Raw genomic sequence first — 16,085 nt, 5'->3', positions numbered from 1 at the left:
GGTGGTAATGGCCTTGGGATAGGTGTTTCTGGTGGTTCTGTAAGTTTTACTCCCTTGTGCTCTTCTGTGAATTTCTCCACTTCCTTGCAAGGTTCTACAATTGTATCTGTGTCCTGGTCAAAGTCTTCTATGTCTTCCTCATCACTTGAGTCGTAGATTGGAGGTTGAGAGAAATCTACTCTGCATCATCTTCATATTCACTTTGGGAAGATTCTTCGATCTCAGAGAATTCACTTGCGGATGCAAGTTCATTACTAAGAGAAGTTGACTTGTGACTATCATCATCAAGGGAATTTGTGTCCTGGGTTATTCCGTCTGATTCATCATAAACAACTTGCCTTGGAGGTTGTACAATATCCTCCTTAGCATCAACTGTAGCGTCCCTGACGGAGTTCTCCTCAGTTCTGGATTCCCATAGAGGTTCAGCATCTCCTAGATCTTCAACCAACTCTTCTTCTTGAACAATGACAGCTTCTTCTACTTGTTCTAGTACGAATTCATTCTCTGTCTTATCCACTGAAGTTTCTGGTATTTTCTTCATGCTATGCTCTTCGTTAGACTGTTCACATGGGGCTGTGGCTGATCCTTGTGTATTTGAGCGCCTAGAAACCCATTGAATTACTACTTGCTCCAGTTGTCGAATGGTTGTTTGAAATTTATTTATTGTTTCCTTTAGGCGAACCTCTGCTTCTCGGGTTGCCGGACTTGGGCATGATACATAGGAAAGTGGTGGTGATTGGGAGTGATTGGATTGGTACTGGGGTAAGGAAGGATCATATGGTGGCGAATGGTGAAGAGAAGCTCGTGAGTGTGGTGGTTCGAGGTTATGTTGAAAGGATGGTTTATATGCACGAGGTGGGGCTTGTTGGTAGTTACAAGGTTGTCCACCATATCCTTCAGCTGGGTATGCACTGTAGAATGGTCTTTGTCAAGGATATCTTGGAGGGTGTTGCTGCCTAAAGGGTTGATTAGATCCTCTTGGCTCCATCCATCCTTGATTGGTCTGACCTTGATGCATATTCCTGCTGTAACTTCTATTTCCTTCAACAAAGTTAGAACCAAACTCAAAGCGAGAGGGGTGAGAGTTCATGGTAGCAAATAAAGATGAAAAGGAAGAACAAAAATAGAGAAACAAGCAAAAGAAAAATATTTACAATAACCAATAATAAGGCACACGTTAGCAGTTCCCCGGCAATGGCGCCATTTTGAAAGAACTGAGGATTGATGGTTTAGAGGTTATAATAAACTCTCGTTGTAAGTATAGTTACTAAACCAAGCAATCAACCTTTCTTACAAACGTTTTGGTTGTCACAAGTAACAAACCCCTTTAAAATTGATAACCGAGTATTTAAACCTCGGGTCGTCTTCTCAAGGAACTGCAAGGAAGTATGTTCTTATTATTGGCTATAAAGGTTGTAATCGGGGTTTAGAAGGTGAGAAGCAAGTGATTTAAATGACAAGTGAAGTAGATGGCAATTAAAGTAAATAAATACTGTAAAGTAAACTTCTGGCAAGGTAAGAGAAATTGGAAGTCCAACTTAGTTATCTCTCTCAACAATAATGAAAGTTGAATCTAAATTCCACTTAGTTAACCTTTACTAAAGTAAAGGAAAGTCAAGGGACTAATTAGTTTGACCTTCGAATCCTATTTATTTCCTAAGAAAAAGTTGGGATTATTGAAGTTCAGTTCAATTAGCAAGATAACGATTATCAATTATGTTGAGTTTAATAATGTTGAGTTACTGATTTCTTAACCAAGACCAAAAGGGAAAAAGTAAAATTGTTGGAATAAAAATGTCCTTAGATAGAAAGCAATGGTAACACAAATTAAGGAGAAAGCAATCAATAACTGAAATACCTCAAATAATCATTAATTCAAATCATAACATGGGAAGGATTCATAAGTCAAGTTGGCAACATTTATAGGTACGAATAAAAGCATTAAAGTAAATATTAAACCTGGATCGAGAGTTACTCTTACAAACTAAGAGAAGTCCTAAATCCTAATCCTAATCCTAAGAGAGAGAGGAGAGAACCTCTCTCAAACTAAATCTAAATCATGGAAAGTGAAAATTGGCGAGCTCTCCCAGAATGGATGCGTTCCCCCACTTTGTAACCTCTGGTCTATGCCTTCTGGACTTGGATTTGGGCCAAAAAGGGCTTCAGAATTTGCTATGAGCATTTTCTGCAATTTCTGGTGCATAGCCTCTATCACGCATCTGCGTGGGTCACGCGGTCGCGTCATTCGGAGCATTTCTTTGCCACACGGTCGCGTCAGTCATGCGGCCACGTCGCTGCTGATTCGCGCTTGGCGCGCGATCGCTTCGTCCATGCGATCGCGTGGATGCCAGTTTCTTCAGAAGCTCCGTTTTGTGCTTTCCTTCCATTTTTGTATGTTTCCTTTCCATCCTTTAAGTCATTCCTACCTTAGAAGATCTGATCAACACACTAATCACGGCATCGAATGAAAATAAAGGTAATTAAAAAATAATTAATATTAAAGTATAGGAAACATGATTTTCACATACATCACATAATAAGGAAGGGAAAGTAAAACCATGCAATTAATATGAATAAGTGGGTGAAGGATTGAATAAATCACTCGAATTAAGCACAAAATATATCATAAAATATGGGTTTATCATGCATATAACAACTCATTATCTCGTGATAAACTCTTAAATAGAGTTTAGATCTACGATAGGTTAGTTTTTGACCTGTAAAGTACTATGGAAAACAAAAAAAAATACATCTATACTTAAAGTTTTCTTTGTATATTTTTGCCCCATTGATAAAATTTTCTGGGTCTGTCACTGATTATGAGAATCAAGCCCTTCTATTGTGTCATTTTTATCATCGTCTGACGATAACTCATCATCAGATGGTTCAGGCCCAGATAGCACTGATACATCACTATTTTATGATATATTTTGGACTAAATTGAGTGGGTTTGTGTCAACTAATCTCACACTTATCCATGTAAAATGCATGTTTTTCATTTCCTTTATAATTTTGTGATATGGTTGAAAACATGTTTCTTAGGCCTTAAAATTGCCAATTTTTAATTCTCTTTTATTACCATTCGATGCCGTGACATATTTGTGAAGTGTTTTCAGGTTTACAGGGCATGAATGGCTCAAAGGATGAAGAGGAAGCATGTTAAAGTGGAAGAAACACAAGAAACTAAGGAGCTGAAAAGCGAGGAGCGACGCGCACGCATGGCTGACGCGTGCGCGTGACTTAGATCATCTTACAGCGACGTGTACACGTGACTGACGCGTACGCGTGACCAGCGCAGGAGTTCAGCGACGCGTACGCGTGGCCGACGCGTATGCGTGACAGAGGGTCACGTGCTGCATTAACCAAAAAACCTTGAGGGCGATTTCTGGGCTGCTTTGGACCCAGTTTCAAGCCCAAAAACACAGACTAGAGGCAGGGGGCAAGCTGAGACTGAGGAGACTTTCACTTTTCACTCAATTTTAGTTTTAGTTTTTAAATTCTAGAGAGAAAAATACCTACTTTTCTCTAGGGTTAATGTTCTTAGTTTGGTTTTGAATTGCATCTTGAGAGAGTTGCTACTACCTTCCATTGGAGTCAATTTCCTTCTAGTGTTCTTTTCCAATTTCCCTATTACTCTTTTCCTTTTGTTTATTTTGCATTCACGTTTGGATCTTGTCACTTTTGATTATTATTAATGCATTGAAGTATTTTTATATTTATTTTTATTTCTTGTTTGATTCATATTGATTATTGTCCGTGCCAGTTTTAATTTAATTAATTTCTCAAAATTACGATGTCTTTCATTTATTCCTATTATATGTTTCTGAAAATGGTATTCATGTTAATGATTTAAAGCTAACAAGGATAGAAAGCCAAATTTTCTCCCCTAACCAAGGCCTTTTATTTTAAATACATAAAAACTCTTGTTATTCATTCGCTGCTTTAATTTCTGGTTATTTATTTCTCCCATTCTCAACATCATAAATATTTAGAAAAATCCTGATTAATAATTTGCATCATTGTGTAAACTCTTTGGAAAATGACCCGGGATTCTACTCCCGGTTATTTATTCTTAATTGTGACACAACTTTTAAATTAATAGTGAAATTTTCGTCGGTTAAGACTGTACTTGCAACGCTATTTTTATAAGAAATTCTTAACTGGCATTTTTCCACCCATCAATTTTTGGCGCCGTTGCTGGGGAGTTGCATATGTGTGCTAAATTACTGGTAGATGTAAATATTTTTATATTTACATAATTGCTTTTTTTATTTTTATTTTTATTGGTGTGTTTTTCGTTTATTAGTAGCAATTATTAGTTATTTTTCTTAGTATATTTTATTACCATGAGCTCTATGTTTCTTTCATTGAATGACGCATTCATTACCGGATCCGAGCTTAGCCGTATTTGACCCTGAGATTGAAAAGACTATTTCACGTATTAGGCGAGCTCGGCGTCGGTTAGCCTCTGAGGGTGGTAAAGGAGTTTCGCCCAATTCACCAGTCTTATCTGAGGTTGAGTCTGAAGCGTCATTTAAGGAAGAAACTAGTTCCTCTCCTACTAATTCCATTGACGCCTCTTCTGTTGATTTAAGTGCAGATACTATGGCAGCTCCTAGAAGAATTACTCTCAAGGAAGCGGGAGCTCCGGATTTTACTCTGCAACCATATCAGGTGTGTCATCTGAATTTGACTGCGGATTTTGAACTGAAGACCGCATTGATCAATCTGCTGCCTAAATTTCATGGTTTACCTGCTCAAGAGCCTATCAAGCACCTTAGAGATTTTCAGACAGCCTGCTCAACTACTAGGCGGCATGGTGCAGATGAGACTGCCGTTTGGCTATATGCCTTCCCATTTTCTCTTAAGGAAAAGGCAAAGGAGTGGTTCTACACTCAACCTGAAGTTGTTGTTACTAACTGGGATTTGCTCAGAAGGGAATTCCTGGACAAGTTCTTTCCAGCGGAGGTTACAGATAGATTGAGGAAGGAAATTTTCTATATCATTCAAGGTAAATCAAAAACTCTCTATGAGTATTAGGAACGCTTCAGGAAAACACCTTGGCGGCTACCAATGCTTATTACAACCGTCCGAATCAAGGGTACTATCAACAAGGCGGTAATTACAACCAAGGTGGTAACTACAATCAAGGTTGGTAAGACAATCTCAACCAAGGATGGAGAGACAATTCCAGCCAAGGATGGAGAGAAAACTACAACCAAGGAGGCAGAGACAATGGTGAAAATCAAAGGTGGAACAACAACTATCAACAAAACCGGTATCAACAAAACCCTCCATACCAAGAGCAAAACCAAGGCCAAAGATACCAACCACCTCACCAAAGGCAAGCCCAAGCACCTCAATTCAACCAACCACAAGTCCCACAAATTACATACCCTCATTCTTCCTCCAACGATGAAATGCTTCACTCTAGCTATTATGCAATGACAAAAAGAGATTCAAACTTCACTTAACTCTAGCATCACCGGTCTTTCCTCCACTCTACAAGCTCTTATATCCCGTATGGAACCACCCTCTACCTCCAACAATCAACCTTCAAGCTCTAGTGCACTTCCCTATCAACCTTTACCTAACTCCAAGGGTGGCATCAATGCCATTACTTTGAGTGTCCGGCACTACATTGCAAGAGAAGAATCCCGAGGAGCCAAGCTCAAGAGAAGACATTCAAGTAGAAGACGTTGTTAATGTAGAAGATGTTGAAGAAGAGGATAAGGTACAAGATGCGGTTGAAGAAGAAGTTGCTCAACCAAGGAATGGAGTATCTAAGGAAGACGATGTTGTGAAAGAAGCCATTTCCATTCCTTTTCCACACCTTGCTAGGAGGACTAAAAAACAAGTGAAGCTAGATCCCAAGATGGTGGAGATCTTCAAAAAGGTTGAGGTAACTATTCCCCTTTTTTATGCTATTCACCAGGTTCCTAAGTATGCTAAGTTTCTAAAAGATTTGTGCATGAATAAGGAAAAAATCCATGATTTAGAAATTATTCCTTTGGGTAGCTCGATTTCTGCTCTTATGGGTGCTATACCAGAGAAATGTGGTGATCCCGGTCCGTGTATGGTTACTTGCACTATAAGGGGTGTACAGTTTGTTGACTGCATGTGTGATTTAAGTGCATGTGTTAGTATTATGCCATTGTTTGTATATGATGCTTTGAGGCTTCCACACTTAAAAAGGTCGGTAGCATATTTTGTTTTGGCAGATAAGAGCATAATTTCAGTGATTGGCATTGCGGAAGACATCTTGGTGAGGATTAAGGGGTTAACTTTTCCTCTTGACTTCTACATTCTAGAGATACCCCCAAATGACTCAGGAAGACCTTCATCCATCTTGCTTGGAAGGCCATTTTTGAAGACTTCTTGGTTTAAATTGGATGCCTTCTCGGGTACATATTCATTTGAGATTGATGGAAGAGTAGTGAGCTTCAAGCTTGATGAAGCTATGAAGCACCCACCAGAAGACCACTCTATCTTCCAGTGTGACATTATTGATGAGACTGTGGCTGAAGTTCACCGAAAGGCAGTAGATGAGAAGAACATGGTTCAAGGTGAAAGTGTGGGGAAGCCCTCTAAATATACTGAAGACACCTTGCCACCTCCAATGGTTCCGGAAGATCAAGTGCCAAGCCATGACCTGAAAATGGAGTTGAAGCCCCTTCTACCTCACCTAAAGTATGCTTATCTTGAAGATAATCAACAACTCCCAGTTATCATTGCAAAGGAACTTACCTCCCAACAAGAGGAGCATCTGCTTAGTGTGCTGAGAAGAAACAAGAAAGCTATTGGGTGGAGTTTGACGGACATAGTAGGTATCAACCCTCAAGTCTGTGAGCACCACATTTTTCTAGAGGAGGGGGCCAGGCCTATCCGTCAACCTCAGAGGTGTTTGAACCCTACAATTCTGGAAGTTGTGAAGAAGGAAGTGACCCGACTACTTGAAGCCAACATTATCTATCCAATCTCGGATAGTGAGTGGGTTAGTCCAGTACAAGTGGTTCCAAAGAAGTCTGACGTCACAACAGTGAAGAATGAGAATGGGGAACTCATGGCTACAAGAGTGCAGAATTCCTGGAGAGTGTACATTGACTACAGGCGCTTGAATTTGGCCACTCGCAAGGATCACTACCCATTACCTTTCATCGATCAAATGCTTGATCGCCTGTCAGGTAAATCACACTACTGCTTTCTAGATGGTTATACTGGTTATTTTCAAATCTATATTGCTCCAGAAGATCAGGAGAAAACAACTTTTATATGCCCCTTTGGAACATATGCATATAAGAGAATGCCTTTTGGTTTATGTAATGCACCGGCTACATTTCAAAGGTGCATGATGAGTATCTTCTCAAATCTTCTTGAGCATTGTATGGAAGTTTTTATGGATAACTTTAGTGTTTATTGTAATTTGTTTGACCTTTGTTTGGATAGTCTAGCTAGAGCATTAGAAAGATGTGCTAGTTCAAACCTTGTGCTTAATTTTGAAAAATGTCATTTTATGGTAAAGCAAGGTATTGTTCTAGGCCATATTGTTTCTAATACTGGTATATCTGTTGATCCTGCAAAGGTAATAAATGTTATTTTTGGTTTACCTTACCCCTCCTCCGTGAGGGAAGTCCGTTCTTCTCTTGGTCATGCAGGTTTCTACCGGCGTTTTATCAAGGACTTCAGTAAGGTTGCACTACCTTTGTCCCGTCTGCTGCAGAAGGACGTAGAGTTTGACTTGAGTGAAGAATGCATGGAAGCATTTGACAAGCTGAAGATTGCCTTGACCTAAGCTCCTATTGTGAGAGGGCCTGACTGGAGTAGGCCATTCGAGATCATGTGCGACGCATCAAACTATGCGTTAGGAGCGGCGCTAGCTCAGCACAAAGGTCAGGACCCATACATTATTGCCTATGCTTCTAAAACTTTAGATGATGCCAAGTCTAATTATACTACCACTGAAAAAGAACTTTTAGCTATTATTTTTTCTTTAGATAAATTCCGAGCTTATTTACTTGGAACTAAGGTGGTAGTATATTCAGACCATGCGGCTTTGAAGTACTTGTTAGAAAAGAAATAGTCTAAACCAAGGTTAATTCATTGGGTATTGTTATTGCAAGAATTTGATTTAGAGATCAAAGATAGGAGTGGTTCCCAGAATTTGGTGGCGGACCACTTGAGTCGCCTAGAACATATTAAAAGTGACTCCACTCCTATCAATGATGCATTTTTACTTGATAGCTTGCAAGCAATATCTGAGGTGGTTCCTTAGTATGCACTCATAGTTAATTATTTGGTTAGTCGTACCTTTCCTCCTAATTTTTCTAAGCATCAAAATGACAAGCTTAAAAGCGAGTCCAAGTATTACATATGGGATGACCCATATTTGTGGAGATGTGGTGATGACCAAATAATTAGAAGATGTGTGCCACAATCCGAAATCCAGTCAATTTTAGAGGCCTATCACTCTTCTGAGAATGGTGGACACTTTGGTCCTCAAAGGACTGCAAGAAAAATTTTAGACTACGGATTTTTGTGGCCCACACTTTTTAAGGATGCTAATGTTTTCTGTGACTCTTGCCACCAATGCCAAAGGTTTGAAATATATACAAGAGGAATGAGATGCCCCAACAACTTATGTTGTTTTGCAAAATTTTTTATGTTTGGGGTATTGACTTCATGGGTCAATTTCCAAACTCGAATGGTTTCTTATACATTTTGTTAGCTGTTGACTATGTTTCAAAATGGGTGGAAGCAATTCCTACCCGTATTGATGATGCTAACGTTGTTGTTTCTTTTGTTAGGAATAATATTATTTGTCGCTTTGGATCACCACGAGCAATCGTGAGTGATTGGTACACGAAATTGTGATCATCAACAATGGCGCCAAAGAACTTAGAGCTCTTAAACGTGAATCACACTTTGTCACAATTCCGCACAACTAACCAGCAAGTGCACTAGGTCGTCCAAGTAATACCTTACGTGAGTAAGGGTCGATCCCACGGAGACTGTCGGCTTGAAGCAAGCTATGGTCACCTTGTAAATCTCAGTCAGGCGGATTCAGATGGTGATGGAGAATTGATAATTAAATAAAACATAAAATAAAGATAGAGATACTTATGTAATTCTTTGGTTGGAATTTCAGATAAGCGTATGAAGATGCTTTGTTCCTCCTGAACCTCTGCTTTCCTATTGCCTTCTTCCAATCATTCATACTCCTTTCCATGGCAAGCTTTATGTTGGGCATCATCGTTGTCAATGGCTACTTCCCGTCCTCTCAGTGAAAATGTTCCAAATGCGCTGTCACCGCATGGCTAATCATCTGTCGGTTCTCGATCATGTTGGAATAGGATCCATTGATCCTTTTGCGTCTGTCACACGCCCAACAATCGCGAGTTTAAAGCTCGTCACAGTCATCCCTTCCCAGATCCTACTCAGAATACCACAGACAAGGTTTAGACATTCCGGATCTCAAGAATGGCCGCCAATAATTCTAGCCTATACTACGAAGGTTCTAATCTTAGATTAGAAACCCAAGAGATACACATTCAAGCTTGTTTGCATGTAGAACGGAAGTGGTTATCAGTCACGCGTTCATAGGTGAGAATGGTGATGAGTGTCACATAATCATCACATTCATCATGTTCTTGGGTGCGAATGAATATCTTGGAGAAGAAATAGACTTCAGTTGAATAGAAAAACAATAATACCTGTATTAATTCATAAAGAACAGCAGAGCTCCACACCTTAATCTATGGTGTGTAAAAACTCCACCGTTGAAAATATAAAAGTGATAATGGTGTAAGCATGGCCGAATGGCCAGCCTCCAAGGTCTAGGGACTAAACGTCCAAAGATGAAAATACAATAGTATAAGGTCCTATTTATAGAGAACTAGTAGCCTAGGGTTTACAGAAATCAGTAATTAATGCATAAATCTTCTTCCGGGCCCACTTGGTGTGTGCTTGGGCTAAGCATTGAAGCTTCCATGTGTAGAGACTTTTCTTGGAGTTAAACGCCAGCTTTTGTGCCAGTTTGGGCATTTAACTCCAGCTTTTGTGCCAGTTCCGGCGTTAAACGCCAGAATTCTTGAGCTGACTTGGAACACCTATTTAGGCCATCAAATCTCGAGCAAAGTAGGAAATATTATATATTGCTAAAAAGCCCAGAATGTCTAATTTCCAACGCAATTGGGATCGCGCCAATTGGGCTTCTGTAGCTCCAAAAAATCCACTTCGAGTGCAGGGAGGTCAGAATCCAACAGCATCTGCAATCCTTTTTCAGCCTCTGAATCAGATTTTTGCTCAGGTCCCTCAATTTCAGCCAGAAAATACCTGAAATTACAGAAAAACACACAAACTCATAGTAAAGTCCAGAAATGTGATTTTTAAATAAAAACTAATAAAAATATAATAAAAACTAATTAAAATATACTAAAAACATACTAAAAACAATGCCAAAAAGCGTATAAATTATCCGCTCATCACAACACCAAACTTAAATTGTTGCTTGTCCCCAAGCAACTGAAAATCAAATAGGATAAAAAGGAGAGAATATACAATGAATTCCAAAAACATCTATGAAGATCAGTATTAATTAGATGAGCGGGGCTTTTAGCTTTTTGCTTCTGAACAGTTTTAGCATCTCACTTTATCCTTTGAAGTTCAGAATGATTGGCTTCTATAGGAACTCAGAATCCAGATAGTGTTATTGATTCTCCTAGTTAAGTATGTTGATTCTTGAACATAGCTACTTTATGAGTCTTGGCCGTGACCCAAAGCATTTTGTTTTCCAGTATTACCACCGGATACATAAATGCCACAGACACATAACTGGGTGAACCTTTTCAGATTGTGACTCAGCTTTGCTAGAGTCCCCAATTAGAGGTGTCCAGACCTCTTAAGCACACTCTTTTTGCTTTTGGACCACGACTTTAACCGCTCAGTCTCAAGTTTTCACTTGACACCTTCACGCCACAAGCACATGGTTAGGGACAACTTGGTTTAGCCGCTTAGGCCAGGAATTTATTCCTGTAGGCCCTCCTATCCACTGATGCTCAAAGCCTTGGATCCTTTTTATTTTACCCTTGCCTTTTGGTTTAAAGGGCCACTGGCTTTTTCTACTTGCTTTTTCTTTTTCTCTCTCTCTTTTTTTTTCGCATATATATTTTTTTTTCTGCAAGTTTTTCACTACTTTTTCTTGCTTCAAGAATCAATTTTATGATTTTTCAGATTATCAAATAACATTTCTCCTTTTCCCATCATTCTTTCAAGAGCCAACAATTTTAACATTCTTTAAACAACAAATTCAAAAATATGCATTGTTCAAGCATTCATTCAGAAAAACAATAGTATTGCCACCACATCAAAATAACTAAACTGTTTTAAATTTGAAATTCATGCACTTCTTTTTATTTTTCAATTAAAAACATTTTTCATTTAAGAAAGGTGATTTACTCATTTTCATTGCTTTAAGGCATAGACACTTAGACACTAGTGATCATGTAATAAAGACACAAACATAAATAAACATAAAGCATAAAAATTCGAAAAACAGGAAAATAAAGGACAAGGAAATTAAAGAACGGGTCCACCTTAGTGATGGCAGCTTGTTCTTTCTCTTGAAGATCTTATGGAGTACTTGAGCTCCTCAATGTCTCTTCCTTGCCTTTGTTGCTCCTCTCTCATGGTTCTTTGGTCTTCTCTAATTTCATGGAGGAGGATGGAATGCTCTTGGTGCTCCACCCTTAGTTGTCCCATGTTGGAACTTAATTCTCCTAGGGAGGTGTTGATTTGCTCCCAATAGTTTTGTGGAGGAAATTGCATCCCTTGAGGCATATCAGGGATTTCATGATGAGGAAATTCCTCATGCTCTTGGTGAGGTTTTCTCATTTGCTCCATCCTTTTCTTAGTGATGGGCTTGTCCTCATCAATGAGAATGTCTCCCTCTATGTCAATTCCAACTGAATTACAGAGGTGACAAATGAGGTGAGGGAAGGCTAACCTTGCCACAGTATAGGACTTATCTGCCACCCTGTAGAATTCTTGGGATATAACCTCATGAATTTCTACTTCCTCTCTAATCATGATGCTATGAATCATGATGGCTCGGTCTATAGTAACTTCAGACCGGTTGCTAGTGGGAATGATTGAGCGTTGGATAAACTCCAACCATCCCCTAGCCACGGGCTTGAGGTCATGCCTTCTTAGTTGAACTGGCTTCCCTCTTGAATCTCTCTTCCATTGAGCACCCTCTTCACAGATGTCTATGAGGACTTGGTCCAACCTTTGATCAAAATTGACCCTTCTAGTGTAGGGGTGTGCATCTCCTTGCATCACGGGCAAGTTGAATGCCAATCTTACATTTTCCGGACTAAAATTCAAGTATTTCCCTCGGACCATTGTAAGCCAGTTCTTAGGGTCTGGGTTCTCACTTTGATCATGGTTTTTGGTGATCCATGTATTGGCATAGAACTCTTGAACCATTAAGATTCTGACTTGTTGAATGGGGTTGGTGAGAACTTTCCAACCTCTTCTTCGAATCTCATGTCGGATCTCCGGATATTCGCCCTTTTTGATCTTAAAAGGGACATCGGGGATCACCTTCTTCTTGGCCACAACTTCATAGAAGTGGTCTTGATGCACCCTTGAGAGGAATCTCTCCATCTCCCATGACTCGGAGGTGGAAGCTTTTGCTTTCCCTTTCTTCTTTCTAGAGGTTTCTCCGGCCTTTGGTGCCATAAATGGTTCTGGAAAAACAAAAAGCTTTAGCTTTTACCACACAAAACTTAGAAGGTTTGCTCGTCCTCGAGCAAAAGAAGAAAGAAGAGAGTAGAAGAAGAAGAAATATAGGAGATGGAGGGGGCTTAGTGTCTCGGCCAAGGGGGAGAAGTAGTGTGTATGTTGTGTGAAAATGAAGGAGTGAAGATGGGTTTATATAGGAGTGGAGGGGGTATGGTTCGGCCATTATGGGTGGGTTTGGGTGGAAAAGTGGTTTGAATTTGAATGGTGAGGTAGGTGGGGTTTTATAAAGGATGGATGTGAGTGGTGAAGAGAATGGTGGGATTTGATAGGTGAGGGTTTTTGGGGAAGAGGTATTGAGGTGATTGGTGAATGGGTGAAGAAGAGAGAGAGAGGTAGGGTAGGTGGGGATCCTGTGGGGTCTACAGATCCTGAGGTGTCAAGGATATCTCATCCCTGCACCAAGTGGCGTGCAAAACTCCCTTTTCTGCCAATCCTGGCGTTAAACGCCAGGTTGCTGCCCATTTCTGGCGTTTAACGCCAGCTTCTTGCCCATTCCTGGCGTTAAACGCCAGTCTGGTGCCCATTTCTGGCGTTAAACACCCAGAATGGTGCCAGACTGGGCGTTTAACGCCCATTCAGCTACCCTTACTGGCGTTTAAACGCCAGTAAGTTTCTCCTTCAGGGTGTTCTATTTTTTATTCTATTTTTCCTTCTGTTTTTGCTTTTTCAATTGTTTTTGTGACTTCACATGATCATCAACCTACAAAAAACATAAAATAACAAAAGAAAATAGAATTTTAACATAGATAAGTAAAAATTGGGTTGCCTCCCAACAAGCGCTTCTTTAATGTCAATAGCTTGACAGTGGGCTCTCATGGAGCCTCACAGATGTTTAGAGCAATATTGAAACCTCCCAACACCAAACTTAGAGTTTGAATGTGGGGGTTCAACACCAAACTTAAAGTTTGGTTGTGGCCTCCCAACACCAAAATTAGAGTTTGACTGTGGGGGCTCTGTTTGACTCTATATTGAGAGAAGCTCTTCATGCTTCCTTTCCATGGTTACAGAGGGATATCCTTGAGCTTTAAACACAAGGGAGTCTTCATTCACTTGAATGATCAATTCTCCTCTGTCAACATCAATCACAGCTTTTGCTGTGGCTAGGAATGGTCTGCCAAGGATGATGGATTCATCCATACACTTCCCAGTCTCTAGGATTATAAAATCAGCAGGGATGTAATGGTCTTCAACCTTTACCAAGACATCCTCTACAAGTCCATAAGCCTGTTTCTTTGAATTGTCTGTCATCTCTAGTGAGATTCTAGCAGCTTGTACCTCAACGATCCCTAGCTTCTCCATTATAGAGAGAGGCATGAGGTTTATGCTTGACCCTAGGTCACACAGAGCCTTCTCAAAGGTCATGGTGCCTATGGTACAAGGTATTGAGAACTTTCCAGGATCTTATCTCTTCAGAGGTAATTTCTGCCTAGTCAAGTCATCCAGTTCTTTAGTGAGCAATGAAGGTTCATTCTCCCAAGTCTCATTACCAAATAACTTGGCGTTTAGCTTCATGATTGCTCCAAGGTACTTGGCAACTTGCTCTTCAGTAACATCTTCATCCTCTTCAGAGGAAGAATACTCATCAGAGCTCATGAATGGCAGGAGTAAATTCAATGGAATCTCTATGGTCTCTGTGTGAGCCTCAGATTCCCATGGTTCCTCATCAGGGAACTCCATGGAGGCCAGTGGACATCCATTGAGGTCTTCCTCAGTGGAGATTACTGCCTCTTCCTCCTCTCCAGGTTCGGCCATGTGAGACGTGTTTATGGCCTTGCACTCTCTCTTTGGATTCTCTTCTGTATTGCTTGGGAGAGTACTAGGAGGGAGTTCAGTAATTTTCTTACTCAGCTGACCCACTTGTGCCTCCAAATTTCTAATGGAGGACCTTGTTTCAGTCATGAAACTTTGAGTGGTTTTAATTAGATCAGAGACTATGGTTGCTAAGTCAGAATGGCTTTGCTTAGAATTCTCTGTCTGTTGCTGAGAAGATGATGGAAAAGGCTTACTATTGCTAAACCTATTTCTTCCACCATTATTGTTGTTGAAACCTTGTTGAGGCCTCTGTTGGTTCTTCCATGAGAGGTTTGGATGATTCCTCCATGAAGGATTATAGGTGTTTCCATAGGGTTCTCCCATGTAATTCACCTCTTCCATTGCTGGGTTCTCAGGATCATAAGCTTCTTCTTCAGAGGAAGCTTCTTTGGTACTGCCTGTTGCTGCTTGCATTCCAGACAGACTCTGAGAAATCATATTGACTTGTTGAGTCAATATTTTTTTCTGAGCCAGTATGGCATTCAGAGTATCAATCTCAAGAACTCCTTTCTTCTGATTTGTCCCATTATTCACAGGATTCCTTTCAGAGGTGTACATAAATTGGTTATTTGCAACCATTTCAATGAGTTCCTGAGCTTCTGCAGGCATCTTCTTTAGATGAAGAGATCCTCCAGCAGAGCTATCCAATGACATCTTGGATAATTTAGATAGACCATCATAGAAGATACATATGATACTCCATTCTGAAAGCATGTCAGAGGGACACCTTCTGATCAATTGCTTGTATCTTTCCCAAGCTTCATAGAGGGATTCACCTTCCTTCTGTCTGAAGGTTTGGACTTCCACTCTAAGCTTGCTCAATTTTTGAGGTGGAAAGAATTTTGCCAAGAAGGCATTGACTAGCTTTTCCCAAGAGTTCAGGCTTTTCTTAGGTTATGAATCCAACCATGTTCTAATTCTGTCTCTTACAGCAAAAGGAAAAAGCATAAGTCTGTAGACCTCAGGGTCAACCCCATTGGTCTTGACAGTGTCACAGATTTGCAAGAATTCAGCTAAGAACTGATGAGGATCTTCTAATGGAAGTCCATGAAACTTGCAATTATGTTGCATTAGAGAAACTAATTGAGGCTTAAGCTCAAAGTTGTTTGCTCCAATGACAGGGATTGAGATGCTTCTCCCATAGAAGTCGGGAGTAGGTGCAGTAAAGTCACCAAGCACCTTCCTTGCATTGTTGGCATTGTTGTTTTCGGCTGTCATGGCTTCTTCCTCCTTGAAGAGCTCTGTTAGGTCCTCTAGAGAGAGTTGTGCTTTAGCTTCTCTTAGCTTTCTCTTCAAGGTCCTTTCAAGTTCAGGATCAGCTTTAACAAGGATGCATTTGTCTTTGCTCCTGCTCATAAGAAAGAAAAGAGAACAAGAAAGTATGGAATCCTCTATGTCACAGTATAGAGATTCCTTGAGGTGTCAGAGGAAAAGAAGAATAGAAGGAGGAGGTAGAGAGAGGAGAATTCGAA

General features: G+C 40.2%; 1 non-coding gene across 1 annotated transcript; it reads left to right on the top strand.

The window, feature by feature from the left end:
• The first annotated feature begins 15,321 nt into the window (after window positions 1-15,321).
• LOC112753584 (small nucleolar RNA R71) lies at window positions 15,322-15,429 on the top strand. The gene has a single exon (XR_003177965.1). It is a non-coding gene; the product is annotated as a small nucleolar RNA R71 (small nucleolar RNA).
• The last annotated feature ends 656 nt before the right edge of the window (window positions 15,430-16,085 follow it).

This window comes from Arachis hypogaea, chromosome 15 (assembly GCF_003086295.3).
Source record: "Arachis hypogaea cultivar Tifrunner chromosome 15, arahy.Tifrunner.gnm2.J5K5, whole genome shotgun sequence".
Classification (NCBI taxonomy): domain Eukaryota; kingdom Viridiplantae; phylum Streptophyta; class Magnoliopsida; order Fabales; family Fabaceae; genus Arachis; species Arachis hypogaea.
The sequence above is the reverse complement of the archived record's forward strand: the minus strand, read 5'-3'. Positions and strand labels throughout refer to the sequence as shown.